Raw genomic sequence first — 20,730 nt, 5'->3', positions numbered from 1 at the left:
TTGCTAAAGGTCCCTAACCTTGTGGAAGGAAAAGGAGAGTCCTGCTTTGTACTTTCCCGGAGGTTGGCTGAGCCAGAGTTCTTGTTTCAAAGACAACCGCCAAATCGAGCTTAGAACCGTTTCCAGTGTAGTTGGACCCTTGAGACGCAGACTGTGTGAGTACTCAGAATCCTCCGGTGGCTGGGGCGCCTTTGGGGCCAAGTTCCTCGCTTCCTATTGGTATGAGGTACGAGTGTTGCTCTCCACAGCGTGCCCACTCGCGACGGCTCTGGGAACTCCTACAGTCTGTCAGCAAGAGCCTTTCCTGGTCGCAGCCTCGTTCCCGGGGCGTTCGGGTCCCACTGCATCAGACCACGCAGGAGCTGCCAGACGCCACCGCCGCCGCCGCCGCCACCGCACTTCACAACTGCCAACTTGCGGGCAGCTAGAGCGTCTCCGGGCCAACGCTCACCAGCAAGCGATTGGACACCGAGTAGGGGGCAGGACGACGCGCTATGCACCTCCCACAGCCTCCAAGGATCCTGGTGCCCTGACTATTGGCTATGGCCTCCGCCAGTCAAACACTAGTAGCCGCCCCGCCTTATAGGGGCTGGCTCAAGACTGGCCCCGCCCCAGGGCTCCGCCCCCTTCGGAGCCTAGTCAGCTCTGCGCGGTGTTCCGCCTCATTCGCTGAGCGGGTCCGTATATTGTCAGCGCGCTCTGGGCGACTGCTGAGCCAGGCGACCGCCGAGCTTGCGGCGATCCCCGTCAGGTGCCCAGTAAAGCCAATGCGCCCAGGTCCGGCGGGGCAAGAGCAGCCGGCGGTTCCGGGCAACTTGGGACTGAGGATCTGCAGCAGGGGCGTGGATTTGGCGTCTGGACTGGGCCAGGAGGGTGAGTGGCCGCGCCGTGAAAGCGGCTCCCCTGCGCCGTGTTGCCAGAGAGCCGAAGACCGCCTTGGTGCTGGTGGGTGGGAGCGTGGGGCTGTGGGAGGGCAAGGCAAGGCAGGGGACACTTACTCTCTGTCAGCGTCCGGGCTCCCGAACTTCTCATTTTCAAAGCATCCCAACTCGGCCCAGAACGTGACTATGCGTCGGAACCGACTTGGCGTTGGTGGTTGCCACCCTTAAGTCCCAGACGCGCCCCTGCCCCTCTGCGGCGGCGACACGGCGCGCGGGGACACCTCGGTGCGCGCACAGCAGTTCCTAGATGGCTGCGAGTGGTTCCTAAACATTAACCGGCGCCCGAGCCGGCGTGCGCAGCAAGCGCTGGTCGCGTTCCGACTGAGAACTGGAGGGACCCGCTGGGGACAGTAGCAGGCCTCTTCCGTACTCTTGCTGATCCGACGAAAATGACAGCGGTGCTGAACGCTAAACTTTGGGAAGTAATTGCTTCCTGTCAGCCTTTGAATGTGCGCCCCTCTTCCTGGGTTGCTCAGATCTCCGCATCTGCCACCAGGTGTGTCTGAGGAACTTGGTTAGGACCAGCAGGGAGCCTAGAGGCGAACACCAGGCTGGGTGTTCTCAGCCTGGTTTGGTGGTGTTCCTTAAAGCACCTGCGTGTTTTTTAAGTGATGAAGTTGTAGCAAGAACTGACAACTGAGGATTCAAGGTTAGACCTGACACTTTGTGGCTAAGCGTGGGTTACATCCCCCCCCCACACACACACCCTCCCTTTCCTCTTTCCTCTCGTAATAAATGCAGCTTGATTTTTCTGAGTGCAGTTGCATGCAGCTTATATTCTGTATGGACTAAATAGAATTCAGTGCAATATTGTCTTGCCATTCTTATTTGATATGAGTGAGAGCCTATTAAGAAGACTATGGAGAGTTAGCTCTGGTGTTGGGAATAGTTCTGTCTTTCAAAATATATAAAACGTTGATTTTTTTTATAGTAGCTGCGGATGTACAAGCGAATATATCTGAGGGTGTGTGTGTCTATGTGTGGGACTGATAGGGGCGTGAGGTAGAAATATATAGAGGATTAACTCAGCCTTGAACTTCCTCTGGATTGTAGAGATGAACCCTCTTAGCTATAAGGTATCTAATCCTGTATGTGTAAGCATATCTGAATCTAGTCTGGTCTGTCTGGGTCAGTATATGTCCGTGAACTTTACGAGCACTCAGTTCAATACCACTCAGTACAGATTCTGCGTTCCTGTTTTACAGCCCAGCCGCCGCCGCCAGCCAGCCCATCTGTTAAAACATTGCATGTACACTTCAGCCAGAACACTGGGGTGGATAGTGGGTAGGGGGCAACCCTTAGGAAAACAACCCGCTACAAACAAAGCCTTTCGCTTGACTTCTATTTTCATCTATTATTTTGGCCGGAACTTACAGTTTTAATGAGGGAGATGCAGGGAATGGTGCCTCTTAGAAGGGGGAGTGTATTTTCTGATATAATTGTACCCATAATTTGAGGAGGGGCAATTATAGAAGAAAAAACACAATCCCCGAGAGCGTTTTTAGTGATTCTTAGTTAACCTACAGCAAGGCTGATTTGCATCTTTGCAGTAACATGTATATCTCACAAACTGGTGGGTTTGGTTTTTTTGTTTGTTTGTTTGTTTGCTTCAGAGAATGCACTAAAAATAGTTTTGAGCACACACAGTTTAATAGAAGTAAATAGAACTTTATTGCCAAGGCTGAAGTTAAGATTGCGTTAGTAATCCTAATGAAGCACGCCTTTAGGAATTTATACCCTGGAATAAGTTCATATTTGGTCTAATCACTAGTAACAATGGCTCACAATGTGTAGTTTTAAAATAATAAAAAGGCTTTATCGTAAAATTTCTGATGACTAAAAAGGTATGGGAGGAGTATTATTATAACAGCTTGTTAAGTTCCTGCTGGCAAGTGACTGATACTTTAAAAAGCTATAAATTCCTTTAATAGTATAGTTACTTTTAATGACAATAGGGACAACACCTTCAAGAAGCACAGTTGATCTTTTCCACAATAATTCTATGTTCTTAATTACAATTTAATAGTGGTGTTCATTATAAACTGGGGTGGTTTTAAGAACCCATCATAAGTATTATCATTTTTATGTTACATAAACATTTGGAGGAAATGTGTAAATTCCTAATGTATATGTCTAAATTGATGAAGGGCACAAAAGGAAGATTACAGATCCTCCTGGCTTACATGAATCATTCAAATAAACTGAGTAGCCCCATGGGGATTCAGTCCTTGTCCTTCAATTCAGTTCTGGGACCCAGGATAGCTTAGGAATCTGCATTTTCAAGCACTCAAGACAAGTTCTGACACAAAGGACAACTTGAACATCAGGAAGTACTAGAATGGTGTTTAGGATATAAAATAACACGATCTGTGAGTTGAGATGACAATTGATTATCCAGAAATTTCCAGGTGGTATTTACTGGCCTTATAAATTTGATAGTTTATTAACTCTCTCAACAACGGGCCTCTTTTGCACTGTGCCTGTAATCTTCAGTCATTCCTATTCTGAATTGGTCCCAATTTTAAAGAAGTCTGTCTGGAGAAGCAAGATAATTTAATACCTCTCCTCAGTCTTGGTTCTCTGCTGCCTGTTTCTGTCCCCGTGATGCTGGGATGTTCTGGACTGATTTGGCCAGCCCTAATACACGTAGTTCCTCATTTCTCCTTTTATCTCTTGGTGCTAGGACAGAAGTATGTACGTAATCAGGGCTAGCACAGACTTAACCAGAATCCAGGGTTTCCTTGGGAAACTGTAGTTACTTGGCTGACCAGCCATGAGCCCCACCCACTATGATACACTCTGAACGTTAATTTAGGTTTACTTTAAGCTGTCCCACAGAAATGGGTTGAAAATATACTGTTTACCTGTATTCTCACTGAAATCAGTGTTAGTTTTTATTTATAAATTATTAACAATTGGGTTTTTTTTTTTTACTTACCTTCTTGATCCTGACATGCGTAGTCTGTGAACACATTAGACACTTAGGTAAGGTTTCAAAGAGAATGGATCTATATCAGAAGTTGTCCTCTCTAACATTAAGGTTAAAAAAAATCTCAGAGGTCAGAAAATGTCACAAATATTTACTTCCTTGATGACAAAAGGATTTAGATACGTTGAGACATTGAACTTATATAGTTCCAGATCATTGGATCATCACAGAGACCTTTGTGGATAATTTCTGTTTAGAGGAATACTTGGCATTTGATAGGTCACTTAACAATCTTTGGAGGACAATGTTTTTTTCCCCACTTAATTCCAGATGAGCAAACAGCAGCCACAAAAGCATAATACTTGGGTTCTGTCTCTCATGTTTAAAGGTAATACCAATAAGTAAGATGTTGGCCTTATAGTATGAGCTACCTGCCTTTTTTTAGGTTGTCATAGCATTTTCTCTGAAACCATTTTCTTTCCATTTTTCTTTATATTGGGTTTGACTTAATAAGCTTTCCTTATAAAGTTAACCAACGTATATGATGAATGTTTGGGTGACGCTGAGCTTAATCAGCCAACCTTGACATGGAGAGGCAAACAGTTTGCTAAAGGTCAAAGACCACCTTTGGGGACAAAGCCTACATGAGGAATTCTTCAGACCCACATTTTATCCTCGTGCCATTTTTGTCCCTGGTCACGTTATACTAGTACTACTGTTTCTACACTAACAAAAATATTACTTGCACTCCATTTTCCCAGCTTCTGCATGAGTTGACGGATTTAGAGTGGCTGTAAAACCTGAGGTGTATCACAGCCCAGACAACAGCACTGACTTATTCCCACTTTAGGCAGACAGACAGACAAGGGCTGAGGGGGGAGAGAAGACAAGAGAAGACAAGAGAAGACAAGAGAAGACAAGAGAAGACAAGAGAAGACAAGAGAGAAAGCAAGCAACTACAGTAGAATGAATGCAGCCTTTCTTGAAATTGGGCCATAGGTCATTACGAGCTTCTATGCAACAATTCTTTAAAAAGAAAAAGAAAAAAAAAAAAAAACCATGGCATACTTTTGGCATCTAACTTTCACTTGACAAATTCTTTTCAAGTGTTTGACCCTTTTTTCTTCACCCTTATTCCCACAGTGAAATCATTTTTTGTAAAGGCTCACTTTTCAAGTCAATCCGTTCTAACATCTCCTAATACATACATTTCAACCATTTGCAACACCCCTTTGCGAGTCTGGTGGTACTCAGTTACTGAGCTAGAGAACCTTCAACGCAGCGTCAGCTTTGTGCATTTAACAATAAGGAAAAAGAAAGCTGGGGAAGGAGGATATTGAAGTAATGGTGATGTATGCACCATCCTCGGTGTCCCCGGCTCCCAGTGTCAGTGTTATATTTAAGATCCTGATGAATGAAGTGACAGATGCAGTCATCTGTGGCCACACAGACACTGCTAATACAAGCTGAAAACATAACTGCAGACAGCAGGGCCTGGGTTACACAAGAAAAACAAATGCTGAGCTCGGAAAAGAGAACTGGGCCGAGAGTGAAGGGTCGGGGCAGAGGTGGGGGTGGGGGCGGGGGCAGGGGCGGGATGGGGAGGGTGTGGGAAAGAAATACCTCCAGTGAAATGCCAGACAGAGTGGTAAGAAATTTATAGAAGCGTGGATGGTTTGGGGTTTCTTGCGGGCATTGATTCTGTTTTATATTGTCTTTACAACCCACTCACCCTGTTTGCTTTTAATAATTTATTATAGCAGCAGGCCTTCCCCTGGTTAGTTTCTTTTTTTATAACTTTTTCCTTCTCATCTCCAGGTCTAATCAGAGGCATATATAATAGTGTGGCTGGTCTCAAGTACTTAGGAAAATCCATGATCAATATCTCTACATCATAAACCCCTGACTGTTCCATTCTGTTTCGCAATGTTTCCTTCCCTGTTATATTTAACTTGGTATCTGTGCTTTAAACAATATTTTATTAACCTTTGCACAATAAGATGTCTGATCTTATTCTTCTTGGCTGGAAATATCTTTCGAGCAATCCATCATCAGACCACCATTGATCTAATGATGTATTTATTGCTCACTATTGCAGCCCTGGCAAGAAACTCAGTATGGTTCTAAAAATTTGATTAAAAAGAAATCAAGTTTTTGCAAGGCGTAGCCATCCAATTATATTAGGACCTGCCAAGTATATTTTATGCTAAAACACACACATATTTCAAGTGAGCAAAATGTGCTTTTTTTGAAGGTTCTTAAAACTTTTGCAATGAAGTAAATAGAACAAGAAGATGGAAAATTATGAGTGTATAGCCCAATATTTTCTTTTGAGATAAGGTCTCACTGTGGAGCCCTGTCTGGCCTGGAACTGACTGTATAGACCAGGTTGGCCTCAAACTCACAGAGATCTGACTGACTCTGCATCCTGAATACGAGGATTATAGGCAATGCTCCACCATGTCTGGTTCCAAGATTCAATTTTTTTTGTGATTTTATTCCATGCATATGATTGTTCTGCCTACATGTATGTCTGTACATGCCTGGTACCCACAGAGTTCAGAAGAGGGCATTAGTTCCTCAGGAACTGGAGGTACAAACAGTTGTGAACCATCTGATGTGGTTGCTAGGAATTGAATCTGGGTCCTCTACAAGAGGACGAAGCACTCTTAACCACTGATCCATTTCTCCAGCCCCCAAGATACATTATTTTTTTTCTTTTTTTTTTTTTTTTTTTCAGAGCTGGGGACCGAACCCAGGGCCTTGCGCTTCCTAGGCAAGCGCTCTACCACTGAGCTAAATCCCCAACCCCAATACATTATTTTTTAAAGATTATGTTCTTGCTTTTTAATGTAGATAGATTTATCTTTTTAGTTGACATAAAAACAAATATGATAAGAACTAGCTCCCAGCCTAGAAATCAAAATAAGCTAAACTTAATTAACAAATACTAATTAAGTACCTGTCATGAGCAAACACTACTTATTAAAAAGAATTACAGTTGACTATTAGCTCTTGTCTTAGCTAGCTCAAAATTCATTTCACATGTTAACACTTTTGGGAAACTTTTCTATACATGCCCCCATGTGGACTAATGATCTCATCTTATCTTGTCTCCTACACTCTCCTCTCCAGTCTAGAACCTCTTAAAGGCAGGGAACTGCTTGCCATCTTATAAACTCTCAAGAAAGCTTGGCAAGAAATCGTGTCTATGTGCACTATGTGCTACAAAGAACTACAAGTGGACATTGTTGGGGCTCCAAAGGATTTGCATCAAAAACATCCAGCCTAAAGTACAACAGTGGCAGGAACAGAATTGTAGGACCAGTCTTGGCTGTTCATAGAATGCTCATCCAATCCTGCCCCACCTTTAAAGTCCCTTTCCTTCATTACTGCCTTACTTCCTCCTCTCACTACCTGCCTCTTATAACTTCATGAAGGATGCCTCTAGTTCTTGTGTTCTCTCTCTCTCTCTCTCTTTCTCTCTCTCTCTCTCTCTCTCTCTCTCTCTCTCTCTCCCTCCCTCCCTCACTCCCTCCCTCCCTCTCTCTCTCTGCCATACCCCATGACCATTCTTGTTCTCGTGCCCCTTGTTCTATCCTAAAAGGCAGCTTTCCTTTGTCATTTGGGGCTGCCTCATGTCTTCTGATCCCACTGGAACCTTAGGTCCTTTCACTGTCCAGTGTGAGTGTCTAGGTAGCGTTGATGGGGAGATTTGGGGGCCTTTTGAAAAGCAAGATCTTGATGAGCTGAGTAGCCACTGTCAACCACATTCACTGTCATAGGGGAAGCTTTTAAAAATAACAATTGAGGTATATTTTGAGCTTAGAGACTAGGTTTTATAATAGTTTTCATTTGTAAATCCCTTTTCCTTGAGGAAGCACCCTCAACATAGCTGTAGCCGTTTAGTGGCTTAGGTAAGTTACTTAAGTTAGTGTAAGGAGTGCCTTTTCTGAAGTCATGTATAGACCATGCATTCAAGAGCTTATAGTTCAATTGAATTAAGCATAACTGCCTGAAATAAAGCCATTAAAATAACTTTTTCATGTTAGATCTTATGGGACCTTAGAGGATTGAGGAGATCAAGAACCGGGATTATCTGTCTTATCTGGGAAATTGAGTATCACTTAATATATGTGCTTTATTCTTGTATCTTCCAAGAAGACATTAGAAAGTTGAACAGTTTAAATCCGAAGGCATTTAGATGCTCAGGGCCACTGGGATGAGCAACATGAGCTCAGACACTGGTTTTAGATCCTGTAAACCAAGATCATTTCTCTCTGTGTACAGGAGGGCCTACCTTTTATTCTTTGGGTCTAGATGCCTGAAAGACATCAGAGGAGCTCCAGTAAAGTGCAGAGTCCAACATCTGTGATACAAATAAGTTCACCCTCTTGCCTGCAACAAACGAGCATCCTCCCAGTGGCATTGTCTTTGTAGAGCATCTTTCCGGCGGTACTGTGCCTTGTACTTCAGCCCATCTTTCCCCTGTTCTTCAATAGGAGATTTCTTCCTTTCCTTGAAGTTGTGAGGGTGAGTGGTGGTGAGGTGTGCATAGTGGTTGTGGGGTCGGTAGTGGTAGTGGTGTGTGTAATGGGGGGTAGGTAGTTGTAGTGTGTGTGGTGGTTGCGGGGTATGTGGTGGTGGGTGTAGTGGTGGTGGTGGAGATGTTGGAAGAGTTGGGAGGGAAAGTAGGGTGAATATGATCAAAATACATTATATACATGTATGATGGCCTCAAAAAATAAGTTTAAAATCTTATATTTTTTAAAGAAACTTATTCCTCTCATACTTTGTGTGCATGCCTCGCAAACAGATGCCCATGGTCAGAAAGATGTTACCCCTTAACCTTTAGTTTCCCCTAATTTCAACCTTTCTCCGTAATCCATCCCCTCCCTCCAGTATTTTCTTTCCTCTGTATTATTTTCCCCTATTCTCAGGTAGAACACTTACTGATAAAGCTCTTTCATGGTCAGTGTTACCATTAATCGCTTCCCTGTAAGTAACTACAATTCTACCATTCTCAAAGGACTTTCTGTGAGCATTCCATGTGCTTTTCTGAGGAGACATTAGATGTTCTGAGAACCTTAGACAGCACAAGAGTAATTAGCTTCACAGAACCTGTTTTTGCTGTTCTTGCCCGCATGCAGTGGTGGAATTCCCCTTTATCTGCTGGCTTATTTTATTTCTCTTAAAAATATTGACAGTAACTTTCAATTTTCCTTACTTGTCTCACTTCACTGTTCTCTCTGATGTCTCGTGTGCTCACCCTGATCTGCCTAATTAGGTTGTATTGTTCCTAACCTGATCATCTGTTTTTCTACAGCTTCCTTGCTCTGACCACATCTACACATTTAGATACCATTGCCACATTGCGTGAAATTCCCCCTTTGCTATGCATTAATAATGAAAGCATTAGGTGGGGTTCTGTTAGTGCCCCTTTCACCACCATTTACTGTTCCACCCTTATACCCAGTTGTAATGCTTACCCCATTTTCCAACTAGTGTTTCTTAAATACTGTATGCAATTATAAAATCTGTATTTATTACATTTGTGCTTACCATTATGCCCTAAATTTATAATTCTGTAATTTTCCTGTAGGAAAGTATACAGTAGGCTGAAATGGTTAATTTGGGCTTGTGCCATTCTGGCTTTGGCATATTGTAAATCATTAGACGTTATACCATCTCGTAATGTATCCCTAGTCCTAGTCATCATCTCCCCATAGTAACCCTGTTCCAGCTCCTCTAGCTTACGCTTTACTTTGCAAATGAGTATATTCCCAAGCCCTATTACTTATTTCACTTTACAAAAAGAATAAAAACAAGAGAACTTCCCATCGATGGGAAAAGTAAACAATGTTCTTTGATGATATCTTAATTTTGGGGGCTACCATAACAAAATACCTGAGATTGGATGATCTATAAGCAACTGAAATGTATTGTTCACAATCTAGAGCTGGGGAAGTCCAAGAGCAAGATGCTAGCCATCTGGTGATGCTTCCTTCTTGTAGATGAGGGCCTTTCACTGTAAATCACGACAGACAGAGCTCATTAGTCTCTGCCATCTTCTTTAAGGGCACTAATGCCATTCCTGAAGCCATAGTCCTAATTGGTTCCAATAAGCCCCATTTTCTGATACTGTCCTGATTAGATTCCAATGTATAAATGTTGGAGGGATACAAGTATTAAAAACAGCAAGCAGTTGCCCTTCCTTTTGGTGGCACACATTAGCAAGATGGCCATGCAGATTTCCAAGAACAGGAAGTCTGTTGCTGAGGGCATCTTCAAAGCTGAACTGAATGAGTTTCTCACTCAGGAGCTGGCTGAAGATGGCCACTCTGGAGTTGAAGTCTGGGTTACACTAACCAGGACAGAAATCAATATCTCAGCTACCAGAACACAGGATGTTCTTGGTGAGAAGGGTCATGGCATCAGAGTCGATTGCAGGAGTACAGATGAGGTTCTGCTTCCCTGAGGGCAATCTAGAGCTTTGTGCAGAAAAGGTGGCCATGAGGAGTCTATGTGCCTTTGTCCAGGCAGAATCTGCAGGCTACAAACTCCTAGGAAGGCTTGCTCTATGAGGGCCTGCTGCAGTGAGCTGTGGTTCATTATGGAGAGAGGGGCCAAGGGCTGTGAGGTGGTGGTGACCGGGAAGCTTCAAGGATAGTCAAGTCCATGAAGATTGTAAACGAGCTGATGTTAACTACTATGTTGACACTTGTGTGTGTCATGTGCTCCTCAGACAGGGTATGCTGAGCATCAAAGTGAAGCTCATGTTGCCCTGGGACCCAAGTGGCAGAAGCCTCTGCTTGACTCAATGAGCACTATGGAGCTGAATGTTGAAATTCTGCCCACCACTCCCATCTCCAAACAGCAGGGTGGGAAACCAGAGCTGTCTGTCATGCCCCAGCCATTGCCTATAGCATATAGGGTCTTGGCAGCTGCCTCTGGATGTTATCCTTGTCCTGTAAGGACATTTAACAAAATCTTGCACAAAGAAATAAAAAACAAAAGCAGCAATGGTCAAGATGTTTTCCTTTTCAGGTAAATCTTCTAACTCAAAACCCTAACCTTCTCTGGAGTGTTTGGGGGTTGTTGCTGCTGCTGCTGTTGCTGGCTGTTTTCCAATTAGTCCTCTGGTCTAAGTAGAACATGAAGCTGCTTTTGCTCCTTACCATCTGGCTTGTGCTGGGATCTGTGACTCCCTTGTGTGGTCTCTGTTGAAAATCTTGTACTGGGATAAAACCTTAGTTGCCAACCTTACAGAACAAGAAGATCCATGAAAACTATGCTCTGTTTAGGCATCTGGAGAACAACTGTTGCAGACAGGTAAGAGATAAAAGCAGAAATTTTGAAACAGGGAAAGCCACGGAGAGAGCATTTGGTACTGGCTCCCCATGTGTGTGCCTATATGGCTACTCCAGGGATGCAGAGTCAAATGCTATATTATCCTATATCCCCAAATCCTTAAACGTCACTGAACTAGGATAGGACTCCTGCTTCTAGCCTGGAAGCTTCTCAGAGAAAAAGAAATGGGCAAAGCTCTTTTTCCTTGGGAGATCTTCTGCATCCAATTCACACCAGCATGTGTAGTAAAGAAATGTAAGTCTCAAGTAAAATGCAGGACATAGGGAAAGAATGACTAAGTACCTACCTTTGTTGTCACAGACCACTCCTCTCTTTTTGTATTTATGCCTCACTTATAGCACTTCAGATGGTACTTGCAAACAGGACAATGTCAAGAGCACAGAAAACTGGAGCCACACCCGCCATTTCAAAGTTTCCTTCAGACATGTATAAAAAGAAGTCTTCCACTTGGGTCCTCACACGCCAATCAGAAGTGGCTCATATGCCCATCTCTCAGTCAGTCACTGGCCATGGATCAGTGCCCAAGAAGGGGAGAGATGTGCAAAATTAACATTCTGTTAATAAGAAAGAGAGTCGGAGTACAGAATAGACACTGAGAGGCATATTTAACTATCTGCTGCATGCTACCCCTTCAAAAATAGCTGAGAAATCCCTTAGGATGGCTGCTGTGTAGATGGTAGGTACCACTGATGGGTAGAAACAAAAAGTGGACAATACAAACTAATTAAGGACAGAGAAGTAAGCCAAGATCAATGATTATTCTGATTACAGCCACAATAAACCCTAATGAGTTTGAATGTACTAATTTATGTCTTCTTGTACTCAAGAAGTATATGTTCTTTGCTTAGTAAAAAAAATGATTATAATAATTTATTTCTCAATAAATCTATCTAGTATATTTTATAGTGTAAGTTTATATGAATATAAACAATTTTATTAACTTTATATATCATTCTGCTAACAAGACTGATAATTATGGGTGATTATAACTGGTCATGATTTCTTATTATGCTTTTAAACATAAGAATTGTGCATCCAAGAGGTTAGCAATGCTGAGATCATCCAACTAATAAGAGGCTAAGCTAGGATTCAGACATGAGTTCCCTTCCTACTCAACATGACTGCCCATTTTCTTGGAAGACAGTCCTACGACTCTCATGGCCAGCAGAGCATTAAGCGATTGGACCCTGCCTGTCACTGTGACCTCATTATTTACCCTGTGGCCCTTGCTCAAGTTTCTAACCATATGCCTTTCTTATTGTTCGTGTTATAAGCCAGTCTTTGACCCACCTGTGACCCTCTGCATTTGTGGTACCTTCTGCTTGGATGACACAGCCTCTGTTCCTATGGCTACATCTGTTCTACCCAGGCTTTCAAGTATCTCCTCTTCTTAACGCTATCCAAGGCCTGGCCTATCTATCTGTTTGGAAGTCCTCCTGGCCCGACTGTCCCCTCCCCACTTCTGCTTTCTTCATGCTACTTGCTCCAGCCTCATATAATGTACTTTGTTACCTAGTTCTTGATATGTTGTCTTCTACCTGAATTTTAAAATGAATGAGCAAACAAGTAAGTGAATGAAAGAATGAGTGCTTACCATGTGGATGTCTAGTCATCCAGAGCCAGCCTTTCTCTCCCTCCCAAAGGTAAGATGACAGTTGTCATCTGAGCCCGAAGATGTCAAGCTCAGAGGTTTTTCTTGGAAAATTTGAAAACTAATAAAATCTACTTTTTATTCTGTTCAAGGGCAAAAAAAATAAATATTAAAGTTCTTTGAAAAAATACACTTTTATGTATATGTGGGTTTTAATAGAGCCTTATACTAGGAGCATGTGAGGAATAAATTCTGAATTTCTTATTTAGAATAGCTTATTGACACCAATACTTTTAATTTGGTATAAACTGTTTAAAAAATGAGATTCCTTATAAGACTGAATTTTAAAGTGGGAGAATTACAGTTGCATTTAGAATGGTAAATTCACTTAAAATTGATTTCTCGGCATACACATAATTTTCTACTCATATATGTACTTAAAATGACTCCTTTCTCGGAACTGTGTTCTTAATTGTTCCAAAGTAATTATGGAGGTGCAAATTGAAAAATAGCTTTACTGTACATGTTAATTCATAAGCAACTGGAGTACATGAAGCAGCCTTTTCTTCCAAAGTCCTTTTGCTCTGGCCTCTCCTTCTTCATTAAAGTGATTGCTTTTGTAAATGTGTACAGTTTTTATTTTATTGCTGTTCTATGAGTTGTTTCATGCTAATTTCATTGTAGGGCATTATGTTCTGAGTCAGTGTGATGTTGGCATGTAATTAAATTATTTACGTTGAACAAAAACTTTGCATTCCCTTCATCCCTGTTCATTTTCCCCAGGCCCTTTTCCAGGGGACCTCACGAATTAAGGTATCCTGGCCCGTAGTATGAGTAGTCGGTCCACCTAGGCTTTTTGTCACCTGATGCTCCCTTATCCAGAAAACCCACTGCTAGTCACTTACTATGAAAAACACTTCTGGCAAACCTTCCTGAGTCTGATTTCCAAAAAACAGATTTCAATTTTATGGTGAGTAAAACGCATCTGTGTTTGAGAACACTCTTTAGTTAGGTTCTTGTAGGTTGTTTTTCTATGAAGTCTCAGAAACAAGTCAGAAGAAATAAAGGAGACTGTCTCCAGGTTCACATCTTGCCTTCTTCCTGGGGCTGTTGGGGGAGACCCCTTTCTCCTTACTGTATTCTCACTTTATAACCTGAGCAAAGTTGGAAATACAATTCTGTGAGTGTACATTGGGATGTGGTGAAAATGAGACCAAGAATTAAAGGGCTTGGTTAATGTATCATTTTTATTTAAGTATCATTATTATTTAAGATTTATAGGCATATGGTCTATGACTCTTGGGGGCCTGCTTTTGACAAGGTGGTTTCCATGTATAATAGATGGGCCCTTTTATGGATCAACTGAAGCCTTTCTTTTCCTTTCTCTCCTTTTTCTCTCCTGTCAAGGCTGTGTAGGTGAGAAGCAGCATGGGCTTATGGAAAATGTATAGCAAAAGCAGTAGCGATGAGAAAGAATTCATAATGGGAACACACATTGCTGGAGTACTTCCCAAGTACTTTGCAGGGTGCCACTGAGGCTTCTTTGGCTGAGGCAAAGTGGAACATGTGCTTTGCCAGGTGTGAACACTGATTTGAAAGGTCCTTTATGGTTCACAAAAGCAGCTGCCTTTGAGCTGGTGTGGTAGCCATAGCTTCAGAAATTCACTTAAGTCTGCGCACTGCAAACTCCCAACATCCATTTGGAGATTTGGTTGCGTGTTGGGGACTTACTTATACACAAGTGACATGGAGCAAGAAAGTATTCTTTGTTAGACTGTGGGGCCTTTGTTCATTTTCTGAGCAGTGTTTACAGTGTTCCATACACATGTAAATTTGAAATGATGACTTTCTTCTCAAATTCGAAAGCTATGGACAGCAGTATTACTTTGCCTAGTAGAACATTATTATTGAGTTACCTCTAGGCATAGTTCACTGTATGGACAGACTTTCTTCCCTGGGAATTGTGCCTTCGAGTGCATTGTTACTTGGTGAAATTTTAGGCTTTGCTAAGTTTTCCTTTATGAAACCTGGGGCTCTCTCTGTGTGTTTCTAATGTGAGACTTTTGTCCCTCTTTTTATTGATTTTAGTGAGTTAGCTTCCCTTCCCTAGGTCTCTTAGCTCTACATAGCACAGGCAGCATGGTTTCCTTTCGCTTTCAACAAGACATGTGTTACCAGTTCCCCCTTGAGTAACTAGGACATGATTCTTTGACTCTTCATTAGTTTTCTATGTATTAAATGCTAATATACCTTAACATCTTCACAGCTTGATTGGAAAACAAAGGATAAATGCCTTGTTTTTAGTAGACCATAACGACTGTATTTCTAAATGACAGAGGAAAAAATTACTGCAAAACAGGATTAGTGCAGATAGCTTAAGCTGGAAATGATTTTAAATGTTTCGTGGCTACATTTTGTGCTAAATATAAAAATAATTGTGTTTCCCATGTGCGAGCATCAAAAGCTCCGGTTGGAAAACCACATAGTCTAACAAGTAGGTCACTATTGATGGTAAAACATGAGACAGGAAATGTCACAGCTAAGATTAGAGACCCAAGCAGTATGTCTCACCATGCTTGCATTGGCCATCCAAAGCAGGAGACGGGCTCAACAGGACACAACTAACTTTAGCCCAGTTTGAAAGTATTAGCAAGGGTAGCCTCTACCCTTGAGCCTCTGATGCCTCATTCTCATTTGTTTCTGGATATTGCATTTCTCCAGTTGGGCAATAATTGAGCGGCTTAGGTTTGCACAGTGACAGACTTCAGAATATCAATTAAAATGGCAGTCATTACATTCTATCAGTGTACACAGAAAGCATAATCAGCTGTGTACACTTACATGGATGGGTTCACTTGATGTTTGAAAATGTTAACAAGGAATAATAGATTATGAACAGCTCTCACTAGTTCTCTTCCAAGTCTCCTTTGTCTTCATATTTGAAAGTGTGATAGCATAAGCATATCTGAGAAGGGGTGCCGTTAGTAAAGCCTGCCACCATTCCCTTGTCTTTCGGGGCAATATGAGGAACATTTGATACTTAAAGTAGAAATTTTCACCACCAGAGATACCTGAGCTTTGCCAAGACACTTGAATATCCTCATTTAAAAATGCTGGGGGTGGGGGGGTCGGGGGGAGTAGTAGCTTTTGTTTTGATGAGAAACAATACTACATTGGGGGGGGGGGGGCGTGCAAACCAAAATGGAGCCTTGGATTCTGAGCATCGCCACTCCCTCGTGCTGCATTAAGCAGTTGAGTGCGTGCCCAGAGAGCCTGTGGTTGTTTGGATGAGTAGATAGGGGCATGCCGTGATGATTGAATCTGAATCTGTCATTAGAGCCGTATTCATTCACTTCCAGCCTAGAGTCCTTCACAAATACCGCCTGGCTTACAGACTCACTGTACTTTGAGTGGAGAGTTTTATCTCGCAAATCTCTGAGGCCTCCCTAGGCTTGTGTTTTCAAAGGTTATTAATGCAGATTAAAACACTCTATTTTGTACTGGGAGTATTTTGTGTAGGTTATAACTTTGAAGAGGGCAGAGAAAGTAGAAGGAAATCTGAACAGAATAAGTACTTTTTAAATTTATTTACCATATTAACCTTTAAGCTGTGTAGTTCAGTTGGTACTAAATACCTTTATAACGTGCACCTGTTAACACCATCTACCTCCAGAACCACTTTGTCTTGTACATGAATAGAATCACGTGAGCGCAACACCAGAACATAGAGATGATCTAGGTTTTTGTTCCATAAGGCCCTGGAAGGAAATATACACTCATATTAACAGTAACTGCCTATTCTTTCCTCCCAACACCCTGAAAAGCAGCATTCCCTATTTTTGTCTCCATCTCATTTGAAATGGGACCATGCAGTTTTTGTCTTTTTGTGTGTCCGAGTTACGTCACTTGGTATAATGGTCTCAGTGCCTGTGCATGCTATTATATACTATACACCAGACTCTCTTTCTTGAGGCTGAATAATATTCATAAGTGAGAAAAGTATAGACATTATTTTTAGTCTATGTTCCTTCTTCAACTTAAACACACAACCTAGATCTTCGTGCCTGATCCAGAGAGAGTATTCTGGGGAACGAGTTGGAAATACAACCCCCAAGAAGCAAAATTCTGAAAGTTTTTCCCTGTTGGCAGTAAAAAAAAAGTCTGGTTGGTTTTGATTGAAGAAAATCAGGAAGTATGACAACTGAGGTGACAGTTGGGCCTTTTCCCCCTTTACATGCCTGTTTTCAGCCATCACAGTGTGAGCTGGTTGTGGGTTAGAGGGTCAACTCCTTGTCTAGACCTGGGTTGGAGAATGTGATGTGACAGGTTTGTGGAAACATCCTAGAAAGGATATGGGAGTGTCTGAAAGACAGTTTTGCTTTTAAATGGAAGCTTAGATTTTTGGCTGTTCTTTCTATTTTCAGGAATGTTTGAATAATAAATCTTTAAACCTGTATATGTTTTATGCAACTGCCTACCATCTTATAAAATGAGTTACCTGTTTCTAGTTTCTACTATGACATTTCTTTCTAAAGTCAATGTGAATGACCAGATGGCCAGGTTTCCTAGTCTGCTTTGACCCCAGTCAAAATCCTGCCTCTGACTCTAGTTCTGCCTCTGACTGGAGGTGATGCAGAAGACCAACAGACTCCTTCCAGAGCCTTGTGTTTCCTTTCTGGGAAAAGGAGCAAAAACCTAGATCATTTCTACGGACATGTTCTGGTGTAAAGATCACGTCTTTATTCATGTCTCAAGCCCATTCACTGACTTCCTTCCTGTAATTTAGGAGGTTGTAAAATCTGTATCTGGTTAGGACCTTTTAATTGGGAAGTCATTGTTCACCAGGTTACTAGCAGGCTGCTTAAATTAGCATTTTGGCTTACTATTAAACCTGTGTAGCATTGAAGAACTCAAGTAAATGTGTCTGATGCCAAATGAATAGCCGGTATGTTTCATCCTTGAATGCAAGAAGAAGCAAGACTACTCTTCAGCTGAGTCGGGTGACTGGAGTCAGTGGGGTGTGGAGGGTTTAGTTTCATAGGAAAATAAAGAGGGGAAATTCAATATGCAAACATGTAACCAGAACCCAGTGAGGATTCACATAATTAGTTACTTCTGCCCCTTCATGTATGAAATATAACTCCAGTGCTTATAAGCCAATGTTGGTATAAGAAGTAGCACAAAAAAAAAAAAAATTGTAAGAGCTACCCTATCACTTTCCTAGAGGCCTAAGAGAAAGGTTCTTACAGCTCTAAGTGAGATGCACTCTTTAATGATTTATCTTAGTCTTTTGGATAGGCAATATTGGTGGGATCTGTAACAGAAAACAACGTAGATTTGATAGGTTTTCTTCCTGCTAACAAAACTTCTTCCAAAGAAATCCTGGAAAGTTAGTGGTAGTACCTGTTCCACAGACATAGACATAGGAAATTTCCTACGAATGAATTATCCTTAGCTTTTGTGAAGCTCTCTAGTTAGGAGAGCAGTTAGCCTCTGGAAGGAATAAGAGACTTTGGTATCTCTATGGGTTCTCTTAAAAAAAAAAGAGGGGTTTTGATGGGGAAAATGTGACCAGAAAGATTCTGGAGATCATCGTTTGGTCCTATTGTTCTTTATTTTAAAAACCTACTAAGTTATTGTATATGTACTTTGGGAAATGTTATATATGGATAACCACATACCCCTGCCTAGAAATAATTTCTTTTCACTGTTTTACTGTCCTTTTTTTTTTATTTTTTTTTATTTAGAGAATACTTTATTAGTTTTTGTAATCAAACCCACGTATATAAGACCTTACATATTTAATACAGTGTGTTACCCCTGTACAAATGGAAAAAACTTAAATTCAACATTTCTAGACCAATATGGCTGTTAATTTCTGTACAGTGCCAACTCAACACAGTAAACGGGGATACTTTTTTCGAAAGTTGACAGCACAGGTAAAGTTTCAAAAAATTCAAATTATATATCTGTATATATATATTTATATTTATATAAAAAGACCAATAATAGCAGCTTTGGTCATCAGACCAGGTTCTCTGGCTTCTATCTGGCACATGACTTTGTCACTGCTGCCTATGGTAGAGCACCCTGGAGTTCTGAGGAGCAGCTCTTAGGCTGGCACATATGGAAAACCCCGTTCAAAGCAAAGAATCCAGGTGATAAAGACTAAATTTAGAAATCTTTTATTCCCCACATAATAAAATGCAATTTGTTTCTTCTTCCCACACAAAGTAGAGCTGTCCAGGAGAATGACTACTGAAAGGCATGACCCCATCACATCCCTCCACTTGCAGCTGTTAAAGCTTCTGAAGGCCATTTGTCTGTGTCGAATAATTTTGCTTTGAGATCAGCTTCTTGACATCGCAGCATTACTTCTAACACAGAGTAGATTCGCCCAACTCCCAGAGTGGATTCACTCTTCTCAGTAACCACAGGAGACACTCACTCACCAAGTAACCCTCCTTGGTTATTCACTCAGGGCCCTCTGAAGGGAAACTTCATCAATGTGACCTTAGACATAATAAAGGGGCTTTTCAGCAGATGGGAACTGAGAGTCAGTACCTTTAAAGCACAGGGCCCATTGCTTCCTATAACTTGTGAGATGAATAACAGAGATAGCCCAAATTCAAGTTTTTAAAGCATAAATTACAAGATTAACCAATGAAGACATAACAACAACAACAAAATACTGGAATTTTAATCAGTGTCATTCATTCATTTATTTTTACATTCTAAGTCGTGTGTGTGTGTGTGTGTGTGTGTGTGTGTGTGTGTGCGCGCGCGTCATGGTGTATGTATAAAAGTCGGAGGATTACCTGTAGGAGTCAATTCTCTCTTTCTTTCTACCATGTGCATTCTGGGGATCAAACTCAAGTCACCAAGCTTCCTTATAAAACCTTTTTTAAAAGGTTGTGGACACCTTATCAACTGAGCTATCTCATAGATGCTCGGTTCATTTTTAGTCCCCCAAAATAATAAAAATTAAAGTAGTAGATGGATCGACGTTTGCCCTTCCCCAGAACATGTTAAGTGAATGGGAGGGTTTGTGGTGAGACTTTTACTGCACATACGGAGTTTGAGGTTTAGTCCCTCATTGGCTTCCCAGGATGATGTGCTGGATTTATACAGTCCAACTAGGTCAGCTTGTAGAAATGTTACATATTTCCAACTCCACAACACAGAAAGCAGCAGAATACATAAAGTCGCTTTATTATGTCAAAAATAACAACCAAAGCCAGGTCACTTTTTATTGGATATATTTTATTTACATTTTAAATGTTATTCCCTTTTCCAGTTTCCCGTCCATAAACCCCCTATCCCATCCCCCTCCCCTTCTTCTATAATGGTGTTCCGCCTCCCTTTCCCACCTCACCACCCTAACATTCCCCTACACTGGGGGTCCAGCCTTGGCAGGACCAAGGATTTCTCCTCCCATTGGTGTCCAACAAAGCCATCCTCTGCTACATATGCAGCTGGAGCCATGGGTCTGTCCATGTGTACTCTTTGGATGGTGGTTTAGTCCGAGAGCTCTGTTTGGCTGGTATTGTTGTTCTTATGGGGTTGCAAGCCCCTTCAGTTCCTTCAATCCTATCTCTAATTCCTCCAACAGGGATCCCATTCTCAGTTCAATGGTTTGTTGCGAGCATTTGCCTCTGTTATCATACTCTGGCTGAGTCTCTCAGGAGACAGCTATATCAGGCTCCTGTCAGCATATACTTCTTGGCTTCATCAATAGTGTCTAGGTTTGGTGGCTGTATATATCTGGGCTGGATCCCCAGATGGAGCAGACTCTGAATGGCCATCCTTCAACCTCTGATCCAAACTGTCTCCATATCCCCTCCTATGAATATTTGTTCCCCCTTTTAAGAAGGACTGATGCATCCGCACTTTGGTGG

At 41.8% G+C, this 20,730-nt stretch overlaps 1 protein-coding gene, 1 long non-coding RNA gene and 1 pseudogene across 6 annotated transcripts in view; 2 read left to right on the top strand and 1 right to left on the bottom strand.

Annotated features, from left to right (window-relative positions):
• LOC102547544 (uncharacterized) overlaps window positions 1-1,151 on the bottom strand; it is a 47,003-nt gene extending 45,852 nt beyond the window's left edge. For both annotated transcript variants that reach the window (NR_190684.1, NR_190685.1), the window contains 1 exon segment: window positions 999-1,151. This is a non-coding gene — a long non-coding RNA (uncharacterized LOC102547544).
• The window catches only part of Marchf3 (membrane associated ring-CH-type finger 3), a 152,037-nt gene continuing 131,971 nt past the window's right edge, over window positions 665-20,730 (top strand). For 2 of the 3 annotated variants that reach the window (XM_087593226.1, XM_087593227.1), the window contains exon 1: window positions 665-873. The gene's annotated coding sequence lies outside the window, so the exon portion shown is untranslated. 3 annotated transcript variants of the gene reach the window in all.
• On the top strand, window positions 9,965-13,579 carry LOC147999806 (small ribosomal subunit protein uS3 pseudogene; annotated as a pseudogene). The gene has a single exon (XR_015642982.1). The product of XR_015642982.1 is annotated as a small ribosomal subunit protein uS3 pseudogene (transcript).

This window comes from Rattus norvegicus, chromosome 18, assembly GCF_021556685.1.
Source record: "Rattus norvegicus strain SHRSP/BbbUtx chromosome 18, alternate assembly SHRSP_T2T, whole genome shotgun sequence".
Taxonomy (NCBI): Eukaryota; Metazoa; Chordata; class Mammalia; order Rodentia; family Muridae; genus Rattus; species Rattus norvegicus.
This window is presented reverse-complemented; position numbering and strand designations above follow the sequence as displayed.